At 35.6% G+C, this 26,835-nt stretch overlaps 1 pseudogene; it reads left to right on the top strand.

The window, feature by feature from the left end:
• The window catches only part of LOC129400028 (uncharacterized), a 91,563-nt pseudogene extending 65,479 nt beyond the window's left edge, over nucleotides 1-26,084 (top strand).
• The last annotated feature ends 751 nt before the right edge of the window (nucleotides 26,085-26,835 follow it).

Genomic DNA, 26,835 nt, shown 5'->3' with positions numbered 1-26,835 from the left:
ACAGCTCTGAAACAAAAAAACAACCAGTGGATTTTGATTTGTGATAATAGAGGGATTTGTAGGTTTTATCCTTTTCCCAAATGATACATAAGTATAAAATCTCTCTTTATTTGCACATTTGCAATATCTAGCCTATGTTTCTAGAACCACGGATTTGGAGCACACAAGGAAAATGGCTGCAGAATTTATAGTGGACATTGGACTCAAACTGACATGATGTACTAGTTCATACCAGCAAAGGAACGAAGACAGAGTTGATCCCACTGAAACTCATACTTCCTCTCAACTTTCAGATACTTTTGTGTGGTCTGCACTTTACTTTTCCAAACAGATGACAAACATTTAATCATTTTCTGCAAGTATTTGGGGAAAGCGGGAAGGTTAGTAAGTAGAAATGGCTGATTGATAAGACAATCATTTTCTGGAAATATTTGGGGATGAGGAAAGTTAATAAGAAGAAATGGCTGATTGAAAAGACAAAGGTGAGCTAAAGAGTCCCAAATAAATAGTACACATTTATTCTTTCTTCTTAGGTATTTGCCAAACCCAATCTACGCCAGAGCAAATGTTTATGAACACTTCACAAGCTTTATGAGAGATTATTATTTTAAAGAGCAAAAAATTCCAATTATACAACCAATAATTTTTAAACATATAACACACAACTGAGTATAGTTGAAGGACTTTAAAGGGCCCAGAGTTACTTATAAATATCTTCTGTCAGAGAGATGTCTCCAGACCCAGCACCAGACTAAGTGTCTTCAGGAGTAACCTGGAGATGGAAGGGTGAGTCCCACCACCAACCCACACCAACAGAGCCCCAGCAACCAAAAACCTCCAGAACTCAATGGCTACTATGCTCAGGGACAATCTCCACAGGTTCAAAAGAGCCTAATTTATGAAAGAATCTGTAGAAAAACTCAGCAGGTTTTGTGACCGAAATATCCAGAGAATGTGCAACCTGATCCCATCTCCCTGTTCTTCAGGAAGCCTGGCAGTCACACCCACGAACTGCCTCTGGCACCATATAACTTCATTAACTGGCCATAATCCAGATACTCATGAATAAATCTCAGAGAGCCACAAGCTGCAAAGATGCCTCCAGATACTAAAGTCACTATCTAGTTAAATATGACTCAGATCTCTACCTAACACCATGTACAAAAGTCAGGTCAAAGTGGATTCAAGATCTCAACATCAGACCAGAATCCATAAGGTACATGGAAGACAAGGTTGGAGAAATCCTCCATGACATTGAAACTAAAGGTATTTTCAAAGATGACACGCCACTGGCCAAGCAAGTGAAAACAGAGATAAACAAATGGGACTAACTAAGGAGCTTCTGCAGCTAAAAAGAAACAGTGACCAAAATACAGAGACAGTCTACAGAGTGGGAAAGGGTATTCACCCAATACCCACTCAATAAGGGTTGATATCAAGGATATACAAGGCACTGGTTGAACTCTACAAGAAGAAAATCTCCAACCCCATCAGAAAATGGGGGGTGGAAATGAACAGAAATTTCTCAAAGAAGAAATCCGAATGGCTAAAAAACACATGAGAACATGCTCTACATCACTAATCATCAGGGAGACACAGATTAAAACAACAATGAGATATCATTTCATACCACAGAGACTGGCCCACATCCAAAAGAACAAAAGCAACCAGTGTTGGCATGGATGTGGGGAGAAAGGGACTCTCCTTCACTGCTGGTGGGAATGCCGACTCGTTCAGCCCTTTTGGAATACAATATGGGTGATTCTCAAAAAATTAGAAATTGAACTCCCATTTGACCCAGCAATACCACTCCTGGGAATATATCCTGGAGAGGCAAAAAGATATGGTAGAAATGACATCTGCATTTGCATGTTCATTGCAGCACTGTTTACAATAGCCAAAATCTGGAAAAAAACTGGAGTGCCCCAAAACACATAAATGCTTAAAGAAACTTTGGTACATCTACACAATGGAATACTATGCAGCTGTTAGAAAAGATGAAGTCATGAAATTTGCATATAGGTTCAGCAACATGGAAAGTATCATGTTAAGTGAAATGTGTCAGAAAGAGAGAGAAAGACATAGAAAGATCGCACTCATCTGTGGAATATAAAGTAACAGAGTGGGAGACTAACATCCAAGAGTAGTAGAGATAATGTCCAGGAAGTCTGCCCCACAACTTGGAAACTGGCCTCACATGTTGGAGGAAAAGGCAGCTGAGATCAAGAAGGGAACACCAAGTAGAGGATATTGGGAGGACCCATTCAGGTTGGAAGATAAGAGCTGAAAGTAGACTATAGACTGAACATGAAGGTCACTCAATACCTCTATTGCAAACTACAACACACAAAAGGAGAAAGAACAAAAGGGAATACCCTGTCGCAGAGGCAGGGTGGGGTAGTAGGGGATGAGGTGTGGGTGGTGAGAGGGATACTGGGATCATTGGTGGAGGAGAATGGGCAGTGGTGGAAGGATGGGTAAACCATCACTGTGTGACTGAAATGCAAACATGAAAGTTTGTAAGTTTGTAACTGTACCTCACAGTGATTCACTAATAAAAAATTAAATAAATAAATAAATAATATAAAATAAAAAAATATTTTATTCCAGCTGTATCACCCTATTTAAAATTTTAGAAATCCTGAAGCGATATCTTATACTCTGCAACACTGATGTACCAAGCGAAGCACATGACATTTGATGGGGTGTAAAGTAGAAAGAAATTCATCTAGATCAAAAACAAAAAAAATTTGCACAGAGGCTCAACCTGTAACAACATGTTAGTAATCTCTTGTATGAGAGCTTAATGGCTCCAGGGTGAGCTACAACAATCTTCACACACTGTCCTCTAAGGAAACATTTTCATATCATTTTTAGCAGTTTATTCATAACAAGCAATACAAAATAGATTATAATAAATTATTGTGAACAACTTTATAAAAATTAAATTAAATTAAAAATATCTCTGTCAAATGAACTGGTTATTATTTCTTTTAGCTTACTGGGTTTACTCAGGGCTACTCCCAGCTTGGTGGTCAGGGCTCATTCCTGAAAGTGCTTGGTAGAGTATGTAGAGTCAGGGATGGTGGCCAACCCCGTCCTGTATGCAAAGCATGGGCACTAGCTCTTTGCACTTTCAATTATCTCCATGGCCTGAGGATGCTTAACTTTACCTCAATATATTAATTTATCTTAATTAATTAAATTTAAGTCATAAAATGATCATGTCATTTTATGATGAATGGGAGGGCCAGCAAATGAATATGCTCTATTTGTTAAGGCAAGTGCTGTAATAGGAGCAATAGAAGTAGGAGTAGCAATATTGAAATTTTAAATAATTACAGTAGGCACTGTGGGTAAGCTAACACAAACTGATTAACTCCCCCCTCTCCCCCATGCCCCAATGCCTTTTATTCACTCTCTTGGTGATAGAGTTAAACATTTCCCTTTTCCAGGCTTCCCTGAAATTTGGGGGTGATCACAATAAGGGAAATAAAAGTTTCTAAGTGATTATTAGAGACACAATTAAAGAAAACTCTGAGATCAGTTTTTCTCTTTTCATGTGAAAGGACAGTATGAAAACCTTTTCTCTTCAGATTACCTCAAATGCTAATATCCTGGCCAACATCGAAGTGGCTATATTGTCACCATGAAGAAAAATGTCAAGAAAATGACAGCAAAAAAAAATCCTAAGATTTGCAGGCCAGAGAAACATGACTAGTTACCACACAGCTCTCTATTTTATGTTGTGTAAGAAAAGGAAAACTTCAGTTTCTTTAATCTGGAAGCCATCATGAAGCTAAATTTTCTTAACTTTGACAAAAAAGGATAACACTGGATACTAAGCAAAGGTTTTTATGAAAACTTTTCACATAATAAACTATAAAATTAAAAAGAAAAGAAAAAATAAAATAAAAATTTACACAAATGCGAAAGGATAGCTTGGGAAAGAAAGCAGATCATTTCTATTTTTCTTCTCTCTTTATAATTTTTAATTATGTGTCAAATAATCACTGAGGAGTCATCTAGAGTTTTTGAAAGTACAAAAAGGAACTGGTCATTAAAAAGTTTACTACTTATTAACTGACTCCTCCATGAAGTCTTCTAATTTTCATGTAACACTATAGAAAATAAAATAAGGAATTATTAAACTATTATTTGCTAAATTGCAAGATAACAAATGCTAATTATTTATAAATTTAAATAATCTTCTAGATATCCAAAGTGTTTACAATAATTTAAATATTTACATGAATTAAGTAATTGATTCCTAAGTGCACTCAGCCCACCCGGGTTTGATTCCTCCGTCCCTCTCAGAGAGCCCGGCTAGTTACCGAGACTATCTCACCCACACGGCAGAGCCTGGCAGGCTATCTGTGGAGTATTGGATATGCCAGAAACAGTAACAACAAGTCTCACGATGGAGATATTACTGGTGCCCTCTCGAGAAAATCAGTGAGCAATGGGGTGATAGTGCTAGTGCTAGTGATTCCTAATATAACCTTATGAATAAGTACATGACTGCCCACATATTACTCATGGTAGACTCAAAGCTCAATAAAGTTACATATGGTGAGCAAGTGCAAAGACAGTAAGTGGCAACTAGAATTAAATTCAAACCCCTTGCTTAGATTTACCCTTCTGGAAAGATCACAATGTCAGATTAATAGTCTTTTACCCAATTTTGTGACTTTGGGGCCATCATTTATAAGCTCTTCCCGCATCTTTAAAATCAAAACTATGCCTACTTATTTGGGTTGTTTTAAAGATAAAAAAATTATGTAAAGACCCTACATTGTAGAACACTGTGTAAGTTTTACTATTGCCCTGGCTGCACTCTTTCTGTCAGGGACAAAGCGAAGAGATTATTCTACGTATATGAATATACTTGAAATGTAAACCCAACCAAGAAAATAGTCCCTGTTACTTAGAAAACTTACCTATAGCTTACTATCTCAAATGGTCAAGTCATAGTCTCAATATTTTTTGAAAAAAAAAATTGTCATTGGGGTCAGAGCCATAGTGCAGTGGGGAGGGTGCTTGCCTTATATGCAGTCAACCTGGGTTCAATCCCTTGCATCCTATAAGGTCCTGTGAGCACCACAAGAAGTAATTTTTGATTGTAGAGCAAGAGTAAGTAACCCCGGAGCAACGCTGGGTATGATCTCCAAACAACAATAACAACAAAAAATATTTGTCAATTGAGTAATCCTTAAGAAAGCTAGTGAGGAAATTGGTCACAGCTAATCAGATATAAGGTCTGAATAGAGAGTATAATCTAATTATTTGTCAGATATGTATTGAATGTTCACTGTGTGCTCTGTTTGTTCTAGATGCTATCATCCCTATATTTTTCTGCCAATAAGCATTTATTAAGGTGCTAAATTATTAAGATGCTCCCTCTAGAATTATACAGAATTTTGCCACAAGAGGTGAATTTTTATTCTCACAAAGCAAAAAATATTAGAGTATAGGTGTGTATGCATGTGTATAGATGTGTGCATGTCTAGGTAAGTGGATTTTATTAATTTATTTCATTGTATAAATATTAAAAAGAAGAAAATAGATTTGGTATAAAGGAATGAAAATCTGGATTTGAGGGATAATATAGCAATTAAAGCACATGTCTAGAATGCACCAAATTAATTCAATTCTCCACAGTATATAGTCTCCTGAGCATCACTAGGTGCAATCCTGGGGTCTCCAAGCATTGCCCAGAGTGGGGCTCTGGCATCCCCTACATTGAAAGGCCTGAGCACCATTGCATCCTTGGGCCCTTGCATTGAAACGACAGCTGACTACAAATTGCAGATGGATCCCCACAGTCTCTGGAGGCTTCTGGGTATTGTTTGGGAACCCCTCTTTCCAAAAGAAGAGATGAATATCTGAATTGAAATGTGTCTTAATATGGGTTGTAAAACAAGGTAGAGAGAATTTATATAGTGAGAGAATCAGAAAGATTCTCTCATCTACCTAAATGAAAGATCTCAAGAACAAGATAGCTAGTGCAGTGAGTTAAAAGGCATTTGAAAAAATGACTTGCCTCATATGTATACTGGGGTCCATAGAAGACTTAGCACTATCACATCAGCAAAGAAGACAATTTTTGAACCACCATTCAAAAAGACACCATAAGACATTCTCCTGCTAAATGATAGCCTGGAATCAACCCTTGTCCACAGAAATAGAAAAAGAGTAACTAGTGTCAGCTCGAATGGTCTTCATTTGTATTCAATCAAATCTGTCTTCTGTTTTCCTGTGGCTAATGGGAAGGGGCACCATGTAGCGTATTCTTCTCTTAATCTTCACATTTGATAACCTTCAATTATTTATACAATAATCAACTCTGAATTGAGAGCAAGTCTACTTAATAAATTAACAGAGACTTGAAATAGGTATGGCAACAAGTCATAGTACCAATTTCCTACTTCTATCTCTATAAAAAGAAGAATTGTGTAATTATTTGGTATGCCTTTCCCCAAAGGTTGTCATCTTGCTTTACTTATTTATATATTTATTTGTGTTTTGGTGGGGCACACCTGTGATTATTTGGAGGCTTATCACCCTGCTTATTACCTGTTCCTATCCAATGGTTACTCCTGGCCGTTTCCAGAGGACCATGCAGAGGCAGTGATCAAAATTAGTACTCCAACATGAAAAGAATGTGCGACACTCCTTGGAAATACCTCCCTAAATGTCCCTTCTTTAGAAGTCATTTCACATGTATCTTCTATTACCATATTTTTGAGACAAAATTCTGGACTGATTCCTTGTGATTTTAGCTTAATTACACTCCTTGATTCAGGTTATGCATTCAACTATTATGATGACTACTGCTCTATCCTTTCTGTTTTATATGTTGAATCTGTCAATAATTGTATAGATAAACCTTGAAGATAGGTGTCACCCACAAAGACAAAATAAAATATTCCATTTTTTAGTAACAGACAAATCTTTAGGAGAAACATTGAATCAGACCAAGGACATAATCTGTTGATTGGCACCAGATATGTTATTCGGAATTGCTCTCAACATATTTATTATAACAGTATGGCCTGCCAATCAGGAATGGACCGACTTCATTAAAAAAGAATTTTGCACACAACTTTTAAGTCTTTTTCCCACAGTGTATTATCAGAAATTCTAAAAAATACAAAATTTAAAAACTTTATTGTCTGATGTATATATTCAAGTAGGCACACTTATTTTACAATGTCTGATACCATATATCAGACTATCTGTAACTCAAGAATAATGAAAGGTATGTGACCTAATGTCATAGCAATGTTATAATAATTATTCTCATCTGTCATTACTTGTTTTAGTGAACCTAGAATGGTTTAATGACTATTGGATTTGTTTTATGGACGATTCACACCCAAAAATCCTGGGACATCTGGAACCACTGTAAAGAACTCTCTCTCAGTAGTGTGGGCACAATGATAGTGCCTGGTAGAGCCATACATAAGGCCACTAGGTTCATACCCAGTCATGATTAGGGCCTCTGTAGTATGAGGGCTGAATTTAGCATCTTGTACATGCTAACATGTGATCTATTTTGAGCAAAATATTGAGCTTCAATGTTTCAGCTTTTAAATTAATCAAAAGTTAGATTTTATTTGAAATTGTTTAATGAAACTTCTAAGAAGTGCATAAAATAACTACTAACAGGAATTTTCCATAACGGACTCCCCCTTGGCTTTCTTCTTGTTGTTGTTCTCTGCATATTTGCCTACTTCGCTTTTTTAAGCCATTCAAATCCCTTTTTACTACAAGATTCTCTAATGAATTCTCAGAGCTTTGTTTTCTATGTGATCCCATAAATTCATTTAAACTTTGGGTGCACCAGTCTGTTTTATAGAAGGATATTACTACTTATATAAATACTGCATCACTTATAAAAATTTATTACATATACTTCTTATCCAATCTCAAATTTCTATAATTTTTTCTGAATTTATATTTTTCTTACAAAATTTTCCTGGTTATATTTTTCTTGGGCTGGAGTGATAGCATAGAGGCTAGGGCATTTGCCTTGCACACAGCCTACCTGAGTTCAATTCCTCACCCCCCTCTTGGGGATCCCAGCAAGCTACTTAGAGTATCTCGCCCTCACGGCAGAGCCGGGCAAACTACCCATGATGTATGTGATATGCCAAAAACAGTAACAACAAATCTCACAATGGAGACATTACTGATGCCCACTTGAGCAAATCAATGAGCAATGGGATGACAGTGACAGTGACAGTGATTTTTTTTACGTGTCTAGCACATTTTCATTATTTAAAAAAATTATTTCTCACATATATTCTTTTTTTGTGTGCCTCTTCTTATGCTACATGAAATGTACCAAACCCCTTTTCCTCTAAATAATAACCTTTATTTTTCCTCTTTATAGTTTTGATCTACTATTAGCATCCTAAACTGATCTATTCTTTCCAATAGTTATTAGTCACCAAGTGTATGGGTCAATAAACTTGTAATTGTTTCATTTGTAAGGCTTGTTTCCTGAGCTACATAGTAAAGTCTTAAAATGTCTTTGCTTTTCCCCCTTGTGTATGAGAGGGGTTGAGTACATTTTTAGTTGTGCAATAGCTTAAGTAATTTATAATAAATCAAGTACCTAATAAAGTCATAAAGAAAATTTGAATATGTGAGTTATTAGGATTTTTTGGTATTCTATAGATAACTTCATGTAGACCACACCTAAAGGTATTTGGCTACAATTGTCAATTTTTATCTGAAATTTTATACCACATTTGACAGAGTCATTCCCATTACCTATGGTATCCCTTTTCTGTCCTACAGCATAAAGACTCCTCTTGGGACAACTAATGAACACTTTAATTCTGAAAGTCATATCCTAGTACAAGTATAAGTTCTGTAAGTCCCAATAATTGTCTTAAAAATCAATGCATTCTTATAATTTCTGAAATGCAAACAGGAAAATATAATAGAATTATTTTTCACTTGGATATTTAAGACATCTGAATACACAGAAAAAAAATTACATATGTGCGGAGCTTGGCATAGTCTACCCAGTGAACTATTAATACAGGAAAAAAAATGAGCCCCAATGAATCATGTATATTAGAGTAATACAACTAAACATATCTACTCAAAATAATTCTAAGTTATTTAAAATAGCTCAGTATGAAGGGCTTAAGGTTAAAGGTTAAAGGTCTTGTCTTTTCCTTGTACAACACTGTTACAAGTGATGAAATTCGGAGACAGAAAAAGTAAAGAAATAAATAAAAACCACAATGTGCTGGTGTTTGAACACTTTGAGTAACTTTAGAGAGTAAGCAATTTGAATTTAAGTACTACAAACTCTTAAAAGCAGAAAAAAGTCAGTGTTAACAATCACCAAGGAAAAAACTCCTAAAAAGAATTTTAACCCTAAATTTTTTCAGGATATTAGCTTCTTTGCTGATCTTTTCTTACAGCCTTGAGTGAGATCCCTGTGAAGTTGCATGCATACAATACTGAATGACTTCATTCGTCTGTAGCACAGAGAAATAAAATAAAGGAGTAGACAGTATGAAGTGATGACAAGCCTTGGTTTTGAATTATAAAACAGATTTCCAAATATGACAGAGAATTAGTAAATGATATCAGCTGGACTAGAAGTGATATTTGGTCATTGGAAGAATCTATGGGACACTTTAGTGGAGGAGAGTAATGATAACTGTGTATACCAGAATCATAAATGGTTTCACAACTGTCAACGTGCTATCACATTTTAATAATAAAAATAAAGTTTTAAAACTATGAATTAAGATTCAATTGATTTAAAAGATTATGACATGTGCATTTTTTGAAAAGGAAACATTTGCTTTTCATACTCAATTGATGAGTAAAAGATTGATGTTCAAATATTACTTCTTAATCTTCCTCATTAATCTTCCTCATAAATCAAACTGGTGCTTTTTTATTTATTTGTTTAGTTATTAAAGGACAAGATTAAATTTCTATTTTATTATAAACTAAAAAATTAAATCTCATTTCAAATCATATTTGAAAAAATTTAAAAATAAATGATCATTGAAAAACCTACATTAGTTTAACATTTTCAGTCTTTTATTTGACCTTATAATGTGTTTTCAAGCATTATTTCTAATTTTTTTATTAGTGAATCACCATGAGTTACAGTTACAAACTTATGAACTTTCATGTTTGCATTTTGTTTATATCCCTCCACCAGTGCCCAGTCACCTCCACCAATGTTCCCAGTATCCCTCCCAGCCTCCCACCCTATTTCTGAAATTTTGCTTGCTCTTCAATTGCTAAATATCATATTTAATAGTTGAGTAGAAAGAGTTATATTTTTTATGTTGAACCAAAACAAGATAAGGGCTGCAAATAATAAAACCTCATGGACATAGCTAAATTCATTCCCATGACAAATGAGATTTCCTAAAGCATTCATATTATAAAAAGAAAATAATAGGGGCTGGGGAGATAGTAAAGAGACATTAAAGGAGTTAAGGTGCTTGTCTTGCACACGCTGACCCATTTAGACCCCTGGTACTACATATGGTTTCCTGAGCAGCGCCCGGAGTTATTACTGAACACAGAGCCAGGAATATTCCCGAAGCATTTCCGGATGCTCTGGGGTCAATCCCTCTACCCACAAAAAGTAAAAAAAAATAAATAAAATAAAATAATGGGGCCAGATGGACTAATGTAGAAGTTTTCACTGATATTGAAACTAGATACAGATACATGTAGGCAGAGGGGCACTCAATCCACCCACAAAGAAAAGTTAGACTTTAGGAGAGATATACAGGTCTGAATGTGTTTGTGAGTGTACTTGCATGGTCTGAGAGTACTCTTAGAATGTTGAAAAGAAACAGTATGTAGTAAGTATTCATTACGTGCCAACTGTCACAGAGTAATATTCCATCATAGTGTTCATAGTTAAGCTTCTCTACATCTTAAATGATCACCACGAATCACGAATCACGAAATCCCGTTGATTGTGGAATTGCTCGAGCGGTCTCAGCAACCTCTCCATTTGTCCTAACCCTGAGATTTTAGAAGCCTCTCTCTACTAGGCCCTCCTGACAATGCTGCATTGGAGGCTCTTCCAGGGTCAGGGGAATGAGATTCAGATGATTACTGACTTTGGCATATGGATACACCATGGAAAGCTTGGGAGGAGTTCTGTCCCATGTGGCCAGGAAACTCTCAGTAGCTTGCTAGTTTCTCCCAGAGGGAGAAGTAGGCCACAAGATATCGCTTCTGGGAGCTTGCTTTTAAGACTCTGGATGTTGGATGTTGATGGAATTACACACACCTGGGTTCCTCTGCCAGTACCTTCATGCATGAAGCTTGTCCTAACATGTGGAGAGGGGCCTTGAGCATAGCTGTGGCTAGGTCCCGGTGGTCTTCGGCTGCCGGGAGCTCTGCTTGGGGCAGGGAGGGAAGCTGGAGCCCATCCCCTCTGAGGGGCCCCGGAGAATATAGCCAGGTGTGCGGGCAATGATCATGCCATAATTAATTTAACACATACCAAAACTGTGTCTATATGCCAACTAACCAGTTCCAAACATTTTTCTTTACTCAAGAACAAATAATCTTTATCATAGTAAACTTAAAACCATTACATGTGGTAAGTATTCATTCCCCCATATTAGAAGTGAAAAAACAAAAGAGCTTCATCAAATTATCCAAGGTCAAAATAACTAGGGAGATAGCTCAAAGAGCTGTTGTGATGTTCATACACAAGAGACCAAAATCCTGGTCTCCTGTACATTGTGGTCTCCCCAGCAATGCTATGTATGACCCTGTTAGCCCCTATCACTGATAGGCTAAATAGCATCTCATACATAGCTGAGCATCTAATATCAGTCTTGCACTTCAGGATTTTCTCTCCAAGAGTTGAGCTGGAAATGTTGCGAGAAAGTGCATCACTCCAACCCATATAATAAAAATGATAAAATAAAACAATCTAAGGAAATAATAAAAAGTTGGAGTCAAGGATTTAGTTTAGTTTCTGTTGAACTAGTATATTATGAATATACAAAAAGACAGAAATGAAAGATAATATTGGAAGGAAAACATCTTCAAACATGAATCTGTACAGAGAGCGAAAACCGTAAGTCAAAGAGAGAGTATTCACATGAAAAGAACAATTGTATAGGCCTATGTGTCAAAATCTCAAGTAATCCTTATTTCTTGTTGCCATATAATCAAAGTAAAATAGATCAATTTTTCACTTAAAATGTATGTAATAGCTAATTTCAATAGAAAAATAAGAATATCCTATTTTTCTTAACAGGATTAGTCTGGGACCTGTCTTAATGATTTGATTCATTTTGTCATTATAGGCTTAGTCTATATTTACACATAGACCGAGTTTGCCTTCATATGTATTTTTTAAATCACATTAAACACAGAAAATTGCTACATAGTCTTACTTCAGAATTATTTTATTGCCTTTTTCAATTTTCAACTATCTTTGAGTATCAGTAATATAGTCCAACAGTCTGAAGACATGTTGACTGTGATTTTACCCATCTAGAACCCTGACAGATAAACATCAGTTTTAGTCTTGTAAGTCCTTAAGGAGTTTCAAATGATATTTTGGGGATTTTGTTATTATCTAGGTACAGCCATGGAAAATACTTTTAAATACAGTCCACAAACCTCCCTAAAGGCTATCAAGTTTGAAATATAAAACTAAAAATATTAGTGTCTAAAATGAATTAGGCCTCCCTGGATCCAGAAATCCTCCCAGGGTTGATGTCAGGGCCTTTACTTAGGAAATGCCTAATTCCTTTGTTGGGGTGGGTAAAAACATCAGGAATTTTCTTCTCTGGATTTAATGCCCCTAGATTTAAAATGTAAGTATTAGAAGCTGAGCTCTCGAACATCTCCCTTCATTTCTTGACATCTTTATGACAATGTATGGTGCAGTACCTCACTTTGCTGCAATTACTGAACAGACAGCACTGTAGGCAATGTAAGTTGCTCTTAAGTGCAGCAATCCATTCTGAAGAGATGTACAAACATAAACTCTCAATCGTGGCAGGCTACTATGAAACCTGAGCATTATCTGTGAATTTTCTCTCTCCTTTTTAATCATTCTGTTAGCTCACCTCTAGAACCCAGTGGCCTAATTTACTAATTAATAACTATTATTACTTAGTGGAATTGAAAACTGAAATTACTGCCTGCCTTAAACATAATAAAAATTGGCAATCCATTCAGAGTTCTTTGAGGGGCTGCTTTATTCATTGAACAGTCCTGGCAGCTGTGTAGATGTCTGCTTGCTACAGAATCCTCATTTCCAGATGGGATGGAAGGGAAATGGAGAATTGTCTTGCTTACAATTTCGTACTAGAGAAGAAAGAGTATGCATTGCAATATATACCTGTAGTATCTTAAGACAATATTCTTTCTACTAAAGACAATATTCTTTCTACTGATAATCACATGATTTAGACATATACACTTTTTTTCATTTGTGCTTTGGCCTCCTAATTCTTACTGATCATATTTTAACGGGTATCCGCAACTGAATTTTTCCTTTACTTGCTAAATTAAAAGCTATTTAAGGGAAGGGGCTGGAGCAATAGCACAGCAGGCAGGGCATTTGCCTTGCACACAGCCGACCTGGGTTCGATTCCCAGCATCCCATATGGTCCCCTGAGAACCGCCAGGAGTAATTCCTGAGTGCAAAGCCCAAAGTAACCACTGTACATTGCCGGATGTGACGCAAAAAAAATGCAATTTAAGGGAAATGAACAATATAAATCCATCATCTCTTGTACAGTCACATCAGTTTGGCCAGGAAAACACAGTGAGAATTAATCAAGATATGATTACTGTTAGCATTTTATTTTTATTTTTATAGATGCCCTTAGAGATTGCTGAGTCTAACATATTTAAAGAATAAAGTTTATACTTACATCTTATATTTTTATTACCACATTTTGCAGTTCAGATGCTATTATTTCTCATTGACTTTATGTAAGTTAAAATTTAATTGTTAAATTAATTTGTAGTTTACACATTAATGTTCATTTCACCTCATTAATGTTTATTTCATCTAAAGTTTAGAGCTCAGTTATGGCAGGTTTAGAGCTTAGTTACAGCAGAAAAGTTGACACTGGAGATATACAAAAGTCCTAATCTTGATTTCCAAGAGTCTGTAATCTGGGACCTGAGTGATAGGTCAGTGGGTGGGGCATCTGCCTTGCAAGTAGCCAATCCAAGTTCAGTCCCTGGAAGCCCATAGGTGCCCCCAGCCTGCCAGGAGTGATCTCTGAGTGTGAGCCAGGAGTAAGCCCTGAACACCACTGGGTGTGACCCCAAAACCACAACAACAAACCAAGAGTATACTCTCTAAGAAACCAAAGTATTCTTTCATTGAGAAAATGCAGAAGTAATATTGAAAAAGTGACTTTAAGGTACATAAAAAGATTAGTGAAATACAAAGGGCCCATAATTTCTCAGCATTCTGGAACGCCATGTACAGAGGACACTACTCTCCTTCCATTCTCGCTCTTGAGTCAAAGCATCAAACAATACCAGTTTCAAATCTATCATTCAGAGAATCACTTCAATCTTGACCCATTCAAGTACTGATCAACACTCGAGAAAAATGTAAAGTCCACTAACAAATTACATGTTACTCATCTGTATTTATCCAAATGTATACTTTTAAATATTTAAATAAAATTAATATATAATAAGTAAACTAGACAGCCAAGAGAAAAGATGTTCAAGTTGATGTGTTTTAAATAAAAGAATACCAAAAGTTAAAGTCAACTCTGAATAAAACATTTTCCTTAAAATAACAGACACCAATAATGTCTATATATCTAATCCTTATTTTTAATACAAAATGTAAACCATGTAAGTAAATTAAATTATTGATCTCACTTGCATCTAGGTGAGAAGTATTCCTCTAGAACAAAATACTGTTTGCATATACATTTGAATTGGAATTTAAAAAGATAATGGAACAGGTCTGATCAACAGTAATGTTTTATTTTTCATTAAACTTCTCAAAGAAGTTTCCTCAAATACCAATAAAAGAAACCTTTGCAAACTATTAGATTTGATGCAAAGTTAATATATTATTTTAATGATGATTTTTGGATCACTGGCTAGAAAATGGCTCACATGTCAAATCTTGTGTCTTATGCATTTATACAAATAGTTATTGTTTTATTTTTGCAGTACCAGTGATTGAACCAAGTTTCTTGTAATGCAAGGCATCCCCTTAACCCTGAGTCATATTCCTGGCCCCTATATAAATCGCTTTATTGGTACACAGTTCTATACATTTATAGATTAGTTATGGACCAAAGTGTAGAATATCGTATTTGAATCAGATATAGTATAAAATAAAAAGCTAAAGCATTTACTATCTTTCCCTTTATGTAACAGCTTGCTTATTCCTATTATATAGCAGCAATCCCATTCTTTCTGTATTCAATATCTAACTGTTTTACTTGTTTTGGTTTTGGGCCACACCCATTGGTGCTCAGGTACTCCTTATTCTGTGCTCAAGGATCACTCACTCCTGGGAGCTTACGGGACCATATGTGGTGGCAGACTGAGAGAAACCAGGTTGGCTACATTCGAGGCAAGCACCCTACCTGCTGTACCATCACTCCAACCCCTAATATCTGATAGTTATTAAATATGTTTTTCTCCAAAATGTAAACTAACCTGAAATGACCTACCTGAATCTATGTTAGGTTATTTATAATTTGTATTTGTCCCCCTTGGAATAGTTCACAACAAAAATATTGATGTCTTATTACAGGGAGTTAAATCAGACTGTCCAGAGCATTATAGTATTTAACATATATTTCTCTAAACTCCAATTATTATTAATCCTAAATCTTTTTGTACCCATGAGTTTTGTAATTCAGTGGATCAAGATTGCCATATAGAAGGATAAAAGAATACCTTTTATAAAGCTGTCACTATTGAACATTGTCAAGGATATCAGTTCTATTAAGAGGGAATTGGAGGGTTGTGGAGAGCTAAACGCCACTCAGCACTATAGGAGTTTTCAAATGGGAAACACAGGTGATTTGAATTGTATGCATTTTATGCCCAGGCTTTTAGACAAAGTGCCCATGGCAAGCAGTAATACCACAGGTATTATAGAGACATGCATGCTAGAAGAGATTGGAAATAGTTCCTACACTATTATGTAAAAAGTAGTATTTTTATCTTTAAGAATTCTGTCATGTTTGTTCTATTTCTTTAAAGTCTAAATTATTTAGGATTAATAATTTTAGAAGCAACTTACAGTTGGAAAGCTTCCACCTAAAAGCAAGCAAGCAAAAACAGACAAACAAATCCTCACGGATTTTGGTAAACAATCAAAGGACAATATAATAAAAAGAATTAAAGAACAAAAATTAAAATATCTTGCATCATAAAGCTAAAATTTAGTTATTTCCTAAAGGAGAATCTAAAGGCATATAAAAGATGTTTTTTTTCAAGCAACAAATTAACATCAGTACTTGTGTTTGTGAGTGTTCTTCCTACCTCTAAGACAAAAAGCTTAGCCATCAGCTGTGATGGTGCTTTATGGCAGGCCAAAGAAGAGAACATAAAAACATAATACAACTGAATAGGTGCACAAAGTAAATAGCATCCTGAGTCATCAGAAAACAAAGGGGAGTTTTTTTACTCCAGAAATAATATTACATCACATTCATGGCATGCCCAGAAGGCAAATGTTGGAAAAGCTCAGAGGCATGATATTTAAATATTATATTAAAACATTACTTTTAATTCATCATAAAGTAAAAGGTATGTTTAAAAAGTGACCCTCAAGAGTTGTTCTTTGAGTGGCCCAAATAAGTAAGACAAAACAAGAGCTAAGATCTCTCTCTCTCTCCCCCCACCCTCTCTCTCCCCCATACACACCCTCTGTATTTGTGTGTATGTATATATGTGTGTGTGCGTATATATATATATATATATGTGTGTGTGTGTGTGTGTGTGTGTGTGTGTATCACTTTTATCCCATTGTTCATCGATTTACTCTAGCAGGCACCAGTAACATCTCGGGTATTACACTCATACCAGAGATTTTAGCAACCTCTCCTTACTCGTCTTTCCCAACGATGGAGGCTCTTTCAGAGTCAGGGGAATGAGACCTATTGTTACTGTTTTTGGCATATTGAAACGGCCATGGATAGCTTGCCAGTCTCTGCCATGCGGGCGGGATACTCTCGGTAGCTTGCCAGGCTCTTTAAGAGATATGTATACATCTGTTACTGTATTTGGAATATGAATGCACCACAGGGAGCTTGACAGGCTCTTCCGAGCAGGCAATAGACTCTCCGTAGATGTCAGGTTCTCCAAGATGGAGAACTAGGCTATTACATGTAAGCATTGTGGCTGCGCACTTCCAGGAGCTTGGTTTTATAGTCTCTTGATGTTGACCGTTGATGGAATTACACAGCATCGGGGGCAGTTTCTGGGTGTGACTGCCTAGCTACTGGAAAATGGGAGACCTGGGTGGAAGAGGCCCAGTTCCAATCTGAGCAGCCTTGGAGATCTCGATCCCGGGTTCCACACACCTGGGTTCCTCTGCCAGTTCCTTCATGTGTGTGGAATGAAGGAATATGTCTGAACGTACATATATATATATCCATATACACACAGACATATATATATACATAACATATATATATATATATGTCTGTGTGTGTGATTAGGATCCATTATTTGGATGACTTCAAAGGTCTTAATGACCTTTGCTCATAATGGTGAGAAGATCCATCATGCAGTGATTTGATACTACCAGCAGTTATCCAAACCTTCCACGTGACTTTTAACTTGACATTACACTTGTATTCTTCAAAGAATGTCTCCTTCTCTTTTGAAATCTGAAAATAGTTCGTGGGAAATACGGGAATATCTTTAAAATATAGTTTAACTTCTAACAGCACCACAAATTCATACAGATAAATTATAAAGAACAGGTACAGGGTGCTAAATCTGAGTATCTTATTTATTGTCTCAACTACCAAAGAATGTCCTTGCCATACTGGGTGCATTGTCAAATTAATTTTATGAACGTTCTAGGTACATATATTCATTTATATATTCATTTATATGGGGCGGGGTGGGGGTTGCAAACATTATCTACCAGGACTGAGCCTAATGCAAATAATGCACAGAAAAATGCAAATCTTTTCAGTGAATTTCCAAGGCTGCATAAGCCCTATAATAGGTAATACCTAGTAAGTTATGTCACTGTAGCACAAACATACCCTTAAATAATACATAATGAATAGTTGGGGCCATAATTTGATGGGCAAACTAATATAATGCAGACTGTAGAATTGAGACCAGGTACATGGCATAATTTAGTATTCCTGAGTCTATCTTTCAGCTATCTATGATACCAGAAAATAGTAATTTTGAAAATTTGGATTTAGAGATTATGATATATGCTATGACTTTGATATTTTTATATTTAAAATTAGTTATAACTATAATTTTGTCAAATATTTCTCATGTGCCTCCTTTGGAAAGTTATTTAACTAAGTTTTTCTGTTTTGTTTGACTTTGGCTCACACCCAGTGGTGCTCACAGCTACTCCTGTCTCTGCTCAAAGATCACTCCTTGTGAAGCTTGAGGGACCATATGTGGTGCTAAGTCATAAGAAAAAAACTGTCTCATTAAATTAAAAATAATTAAGACCATTACTAACTGCTTTTAGTATTCTAATACTACATGAAGTGATCTACATTTATTGTTTTAATATTAAAAATATTTTGAATATTTATGTTGTATTATCCAATATGCCAAAAACAGTAACAACAAGTCTCACAATAGAGATGTTACTGGTCCCTGCTCGAGCAAATATATGAGCAACGGGATGACAGTGATACAGTGATGTTGTGTTATAATTCCATTTTAGAGATATGAAAATTGAGGATTAGTGAGATAAAGTAATTTGTTAAAAGCTAAAATATAACTCAAGTGAAGTTATTTTTTTCTTCGAACGTTCATAATATTGTTCACTATGCTTAACAAAAGTGGAACATTTTAACTATGAATATTAATATTTACTTTTTCTTTTAATATACTTGGAATTATGCAAATACACCTCATACAAACTATTTATCAAAATAAAATTTTCATAAAACTAAAGGTGCAAAAGTTTCTGTGTGCCAAACAAAATCAAAAGCAGCCAATAACAAGCTAGACTGATAAAATCACAGCTATGGGAATATGAAAATGAGGGTGAAAAAAAAACCTAGAACATTAAACAAACAAAGAACAGAGCAAGATAATTCCCCAGAGAGTTACTGCAAATGACTAACATGGAAAATGATTTTTTCTTATTATTAAATAAAATTAAATTTAAAGAATAGCTGAATTTTGTTCACATTGCGATTTTATAATCTATTAAATTACAGAGAAACAAAAATATTCACTAATAATGAGCATGTGATTAAACCGATGTCTCACACATGGTTAGTAGGAATTAATTTTGCTTAATATTTTGGAAGTTCTCTTCAAATGAATGTTAAATTACCACAAGTATGATAATTCCCAGCTCTATTATATTATGGTATATCCTATGGGAATTATCAGAAATGTCAATAAGTATGTATACAAAGAACACTCATTTCAACATGTTTTTAATAATTAATAAAACTAGGTCTATCGTGCTGAATCCTCTTCGGAACCCGGCTTGCTCGCATGGTTGTCCTTTGTCTAGAGTTCTGCCTATTCTATTCAGGATGACACGAGTGAACAACTTGTAGACGACAGACAACAGGCAGATTGGGTGACAGTTGCTGATGTTGTGGATGTCTCCCTTCTTGTACAACAGAATGGTCCTACTGGTTTTCCACTGGGACAGAACCTTGCATTCAGACAGGTAGCATGTGAAGAGTTGGGCCAGTGTATTGATGAATACTGGCGGCAGATTCTTCAGGTGTTCGGGTCTGACCTTGTCTGGACCAGGTACTGTACGAGTCTTTATGAGTGAAATGGCATGTCGGATTTCAGAAGGAAGAACTTTGGGAATGACATATCCATCCTGCAGAATTTGGTATGTGGGCAGGTGGACATGGCTATCAAAGAGATCCAAGAAAAAGTTGTGAATAATTTTCTCCATTGCCTTTCTGGAGAATGTGATAGATCCATCAGGACATCAGAGGGCAGTCATCTTGGTCTTGTAGTTGGCGAAGGACAGACAAGCGTTGCGAATACTTTTCCTGGCTTCTGCTGCACTGGCCAACACTGCTGCTCTTCTCTCTTTGAGGTCTTCATTTATCGCATCTCTGCACAGCTTTGTGAGCTCGGACGTTAGCTTGTGGTTGCCTGAGACTCTCGCCAAACCACGTTGATGAATGAGCTCGAGAGTTTCCGAAGACAGGCGTCTGTGGCTTTCTCACTCTCGGCATTCTTTGCACAGACATGTAGGTGCTGACCCAGTCGATCGTATCCCTCATCGATGTTGTCAAGGACGGCATCTTCCCACGTGGCTGCAATAGTGCCAAAGAGCTCCCAGTTGGAGGTCATTCTGGGGACTTGTCTTCTTGGACTTAAATTTTGCAGACTTTTCTCCCTGCTCTGTGAAGTAGAATTTCGCACGAAAGAAATGGTGGTCCGATCCCGTTTGGAATTTTGGGACAACAGCGACATCGGTCAGGCAAAACCTTTGATTGAATATGATGTGGTCAATTTCATTGTGGAACTGTCCACCGGGAGACTCCCATGACCAGCGTTTAGATTCGGCCTTCTGGAACTGTGAGTTACCATGGATTGTCTTGGTCGACATGATGAATTCAGATAGTCTCTCACCCTGATCGGTTCCACTCTAGGCCATGTGTCCCTATGTGGAGTTTTGACCTCTGTTGACGGTCAAAAATCAGGGATGCTGTCTCATTTGCCAAGGCATCGAAAATCAGATGGGCCAGTCATGTAATGCGATTCAGAGATGACCGTTGGACTAGAACTGTTACAGACTGGATTCCACGGGACGTCAGAAGACCTTGTGGCCGCCCTCCAACTAGATGGTGAGATTTCTTCGTCAAATCTCTGAATGAACGATTTGAGGCTCTGTTCCTGGAGCGAGCAGGTATCATTGGGCTACACTGACTCGTGACAGGGACAAATGGAGATGCTACTGGAGCCCGCTTGAGCAAATCGAAGATCAACAGGGCTACAAGTGATACAAGTGAATAAGACTAGAAAAATAATTTAAAACTTATAGGTAAATTATCTTAACATATGCCAAATCCTATGAAATGATCATTTTAAAAAAAAAGGTACTAAAATTAAAAGCAATTTCATATTGACTAATCTAATACATAAAATAGTTCACGTTGCATTAGTTTAGATATACTTATAAAAAATGGAGCAATAAGAAAGTACCTCTATGTTACACAAAAAAACTGAAATTCTATATTGCTCTGTAATATAATATCAACTATGTACACAATTCAACAAAAAATTTGGAAGAAATATGATACCTAAATCCTCTGTGTTTGGTCATTATGAATGATCTTTATTTTTCTATATTTATTTTAATCTCATTATTTATATGATAAATGCAGATTTGTCAAAAAATAAGTACTATTGTTAATGATTTATTTTTATTCAAAATCTAAATATTATCTTTCAGGTGGAGGAAATAGATTTTATAGGCAAAATGCTCATGCCCGAGCTCACAATTATATAATCATGGAATTAAATTATGTGATTTATTAAATAATTCTTCTATAGGTTTGTATAAACTTTAAGGCACAAATTCTGAGGATCATTTCTACAGTCTGAGGACCTACCATTGTTTTATTTTTATTTTGTGTTAAAGAGCTTGTTTGCAGGAAATCTGAGTGGAGTGAATGTATAAGAATTTTATAAGTGATCACTGACATATGCCTCTCGGTATTTGTATATTTACATTTAGATAGGAGATGTGATGTGAGTTATTATATTTGAGCTCTTATTTCACTTTATCCTTGACACAAAATTATTAAATAACATTTAAAAATTAAAGACTATACACTCACATTTTATTGACTTTCCAGACTCACTTGTGTCATTTTTTTTTATTTCTTATTTCTTTTGTGATTTTTATTATTTGAAGAGGTATATCCACCACAGTAATTTTACCCTTTGTTATTTTTCAAATCCTGTTTTAATAATATTCTTAAAAAAACCACAGAAATACCACATGTAACATACTAGTGTTAAGAGAGTATCTAATTATAAATAAAATTCTACAAATAAATTTTTAATAAAGAAATAAATAGAAAATGATATTACTTTGTCCTTATTGCTCTCTAGATTTTATAAACTGAATTATTTGAATTATTATTAAGCTATGTATTTGGGAGAAGTTATACAACACAATTAAGCTTAACTTGAACTTTTTTCTTAAAGTTGTCTTTAAATCTAATATGAACATTTATTTTAGATTCATATATATGATGCCTCTTTCCAAGTAAGTTTCTGTGAGATTTCTGAAATATGACAGATTAAATGGTTTTCAGGGAATCATATATCAATAATTTGGGGATGAGTCTACATTTAGATGTACTCTACCAATTCATTCAGACTCTTGATTCACCAATTATTCTTTCTCTATCGTTAGCTTGAAATGGTCTAATATTTCTCTCTCTCTCTCTCTGGAGTAGAGGCTTAGAACATGTTCAGCTATCTCTTATTTTAAAACAATAAGCTTCATTTGACTTTAGCTTTATTTTTTCTGTAACAATAGCTTACTCATTTACTTTAGATTCAAACATCTAAACATTTTTTTGTTCTTAGCGGTCAGGTCATTTTATCCTCTAATTACAATCTTATTTCAGGTCTCCGGGCTGGAGCAATAGCACAGCGGTTGAGCGTTCGCCTTTCACGTGGTCAACGTGTGTTCGATTCTTCGCCCCTCTCAGAGAGCCCAGCCAGCTACTATGAGTATGGAGCCCACACAGCAGAGCCTGGCAAGCTACCAGTGCGTATTGGATATGCCAAAAACAGTAACAATAAGTCTTTCAATGAGAGACGTTACTGGTGCCCGCTGGAACAAATCGATGAGTAACAGGATGACAGTGACAGTGATTTCAGGTCTCCACTATTTTGACTGTATTAACAAATCAAATTGACACCTTTTTTCCACATAATTTTCATTTTTTGAATTTTAGTTTCATAATGGTCAATTTAAATAATCTCTATCTTTATTTGCTGAATGTCTGTGAAAGTTAATATAAGGGCAATTAATAAAGAGAAAACTCATTGAACTATTTGTTTTCCTATTTTTCTTTCCCATTCTTTTCCTTCATCAGTTCTTCAAAATCTCTGTGTTTCCATCTCTGTCTCTGTCTTTTTCTCACACACATGCACACACACACACACACACACACACGCACACACACACCATACACACATATTTCAGTCCTCATCCTAATTTGTCATTTCTGAATCTGAACAATCTATATGGGGGTACATACACTTTCTTTTCTGTGGATATGATTGCCTAATGAAAAGAAGAGGAGCTAAATTGAATACCAAGTTCCAAGCGTGGTCTAACAATGGTCTGAAAATAGACATGACTGACAACAGGGTGGAGTTAGATAGAGGACTAGAGAAAGGGATGCCTTTGAGGGCTTCCTAGAAGTTTGTCTGATTTGGAGAAATATTCTTTCCTTAAAAACATATGCAACAAGATCTTATTGAGAAAGCAAAAGCAACAAACAGCAATATGCAACAATCCTTGTCCACATGAAGTTTACATTCTGCTGAGAAATTTCTTTTCATGACACAGCCTTAGACTTGCAGGATCAGATATCCATCTGACGGATGAGTTCGTCTTTTACAGCTACATATAAATCAACTAGCCAAGAAATTGATTAATAAAGCCAAAAAGTTAATGTGATGGATAATTCTTTTTACTTGGGAAAAGTAATTGTGTCAGAATGATCAATGCATTCTCTCACTCTGTAAGTCCATAGTCAAGATATTTGGAAAATTCAAGTCAATATCAGGCTTCTCTTTTTAAACTTAGAGAACTCCAGCACATTTATTTATCCTAAAAATGATGTGAAAACCAAGTTTAACTATAGTGAGCATGAATTTCAAGGGAGGTAGTAAGGTGAACTAGATAGAAATTAGTAACATAAGGCCTAAACAAAATCCCCCAGCTCATAATACAGATAATTTTGTTCATTTGAATAGAAACAGTTCTCAGTGGTACATAAACTTGGAATACTACTGTCAGTATTTTTTCTGCAAAGCTACTGATCGAGCATTTGACCTTTCTGAAGTAATTGTAGATCAATCATATTACATACCAGCTGATAAACCTGGAAATCGTTAAGTTTCATAAAGATACTTTAAAAAACTTGCCTCTGATACTATTGTTTGTTAGAATGGATGCTGACGGAATAGTCTTACCTGTCTTGTATTCTCAGTAAGAACAGTATGAACTTTAACAAAATCCTTGACTCTTATCATGTCCAGAAAAGCAGGGGTGTAGGACAGTGGTGTAGTGTGTTTGCTTTGCACGTGAATTTGATCTTCAGCATCCCATATGGTCCTCTGAACACCAACAGGAATGACCCTTGAGTGCAGAGCCAGGAGTAAGCCCTGAGTCAAGAGGGTATGGCCAACAATTTAAAAAAGAAAACGAGAAATTTCTGCCAGAAGTTGCATCACTGCTAGATCGTACCTCTCTGCTACATTATATTCCATGTATGAGTGCAATCTTTCTATGTCTGTCTCTTTCTTTCTGACTCATTTCACTCAACATGATACTTTCCATGTTTATCCACTTATATGCAAATTTCATGACTTCATGTTTTCTAACAGCTACATAGTATTCCATTTTGTAGATGTACCAAAAAAAAAAAAAACTTTTCTCTCTGAGAAGATAGCTGGAGAATTTAGCATGGTGATAATCTCTTTTCCTTACTGAATCAGTATATGATCTCCTCTAATTAGAAAAATACCAATGCAGTTTTAAACAACTGTTGGCCCTTTGGACATTATTGCCAAGGGTCTTAGTCTGAACTCAATGGTCAGTGTTATTTACTCCATTAATTTATCCTTAAGTAAATAAATTCTTGTGTTTATAGTACCTATTTCTTTTTTCCTCCTAATTTCTATGTTTGCATTCAAATTAGATTCAATAGAACTTACATATTTTACTGCCACAGTTTCAAATCCTTCCTAGAAGACCAGGAGGGAAGATCTGTTGTTTGTTTCATTGAAATTCTGAAATATTTGTTGTATATATATTTTAAAGTGAAAAATTGGAAATAAATAGCATCTCCAAACAAAAAAAATGAAAAAAAGAAAAGAAAGACAGAAAACCAAACTGAATTATCTAAAAACAATCATTTATGTTCTAGAATAAAGGCAAACTGAAGTTGATACTACAATGTTACAATTGCAATATCACAATTAATTTCATCTGAGAGAAAAATTTATCCAATACAGGCTGAGGCACTCTGGTGAGATTGCACTGACAAAGGGTGTTAGGTGTTGTAAATAAACAATTAAAAAAATTCAAGTCAAAATCAGAAGTAATCAATTATGAGGAAAGCCTGATGATTATTTTTAGAAATGAGATAACACATAGCAGAAATAAATTCGATCTTTTATATTTTTAATCAGTGGTTCTCTATCACATCAAATGAAAAAATTCACTGGTAATGTATCTATTTTGTTATATTGTATAATAAATAGTTGATTGAAATTATATAGAGTTAGTATAATAATTATATATTATATATATGTTATCAACATGAGCTATATGGATGGGTTCAGTAGAAAATCTAGAACCATGAAGTGGGCAATAGTGTGACTTTCCAAGATGATAAGCAGTTTCCTGGAGGTATTTATAATGAAATGAGGTATGGTCTGACTTTCTGGGGTGGGGATGGGTGAAATAACATTCTTAGAAGCCATTTTGCAATAAAATTACTCTAATATGTGAATATTAACAGTTTGAGGCTCTTCCTGTTCCTGGAGCAAGCAGATATCATTGGGCTGCACTAGCACGTGACAGGGACAAATGGCGACGTGACTGGCGCCTGGTCAAACAAATCGAAGATCAACGGGATGATAAGTGATACAAGTGAATATAAATTTGAATTACATTCATAATATAACAAATTATAAATATTTGCTTACATGAAGTTGTTGTACGGACTTCCAAAGTTCCATAGAAGACAATAAATTTCTTCTTTATGATTATCTAGAATTCTTTCCACTGGCCATCATGATAACTAAAAATGCTCCTTGATATTTAAAAATGTTCTGGAGGAGCTGGAGTGATAGTGCAGTGGGTAGGGCGTTTGCCTTGCATGCGGCCAACCCAGGTTCGATTCCCAGCATCCCATATGGTCCCCCAAGCACCGCCAGGAGTAATTCCTGAATGCATGAACCAGGAGGTATCCCTGTACATCGCTGGGTGTGACACAAAAGAAAAAAAAAAACTTTGCTTGCAAAGGCAAGACTACCTCCCATCTCTTGCTCTATCTCCTTACTGGGGCACTATAAAAAATATATGCAGTGAGGGAATGTGGATAATGAAAGGAAGATTGCAAGCTTGAATACCACTGAGCCCCAAATTTTATGATGTTTATTGTTCTTGGTAATAAACTTCCTCCAGTGACTCTGTGTCATTCTAGTCATTCTATCGCTGTAAAAACTTTTTTGGGAGAAGACATGCCCATTGTTCAACAACAACATACTTAGGTTTTATTTGAACAAGTCAAATTAAAAAAAAAACTAGTATTTTCTTCAGTAAGTAGCTTTTGCTAGCTTCCTGGACTATTCCAAACCATTTAGGAAATATATCCAACTAGTCACTTAATGCTT

The sequence above is a fragment of the Sorex araneus genome, chromosome X (assembly GCF_027595985.1).
Source record: "Sorex araneus isolate mSorAra2 chromosome X, mSorAra2.pri, whole genome shotgun sequence".
In the NCBI taxonomy this organism is placed as follows: Eukaryota; Metazoa; Chordata; class Mammalia; order Eulipotyphla; family Soricidae; genus Sorex; species Sorex araneus.
This window is presented reverse-complemented; position numbering and strand designations above follow the sequence as displayed.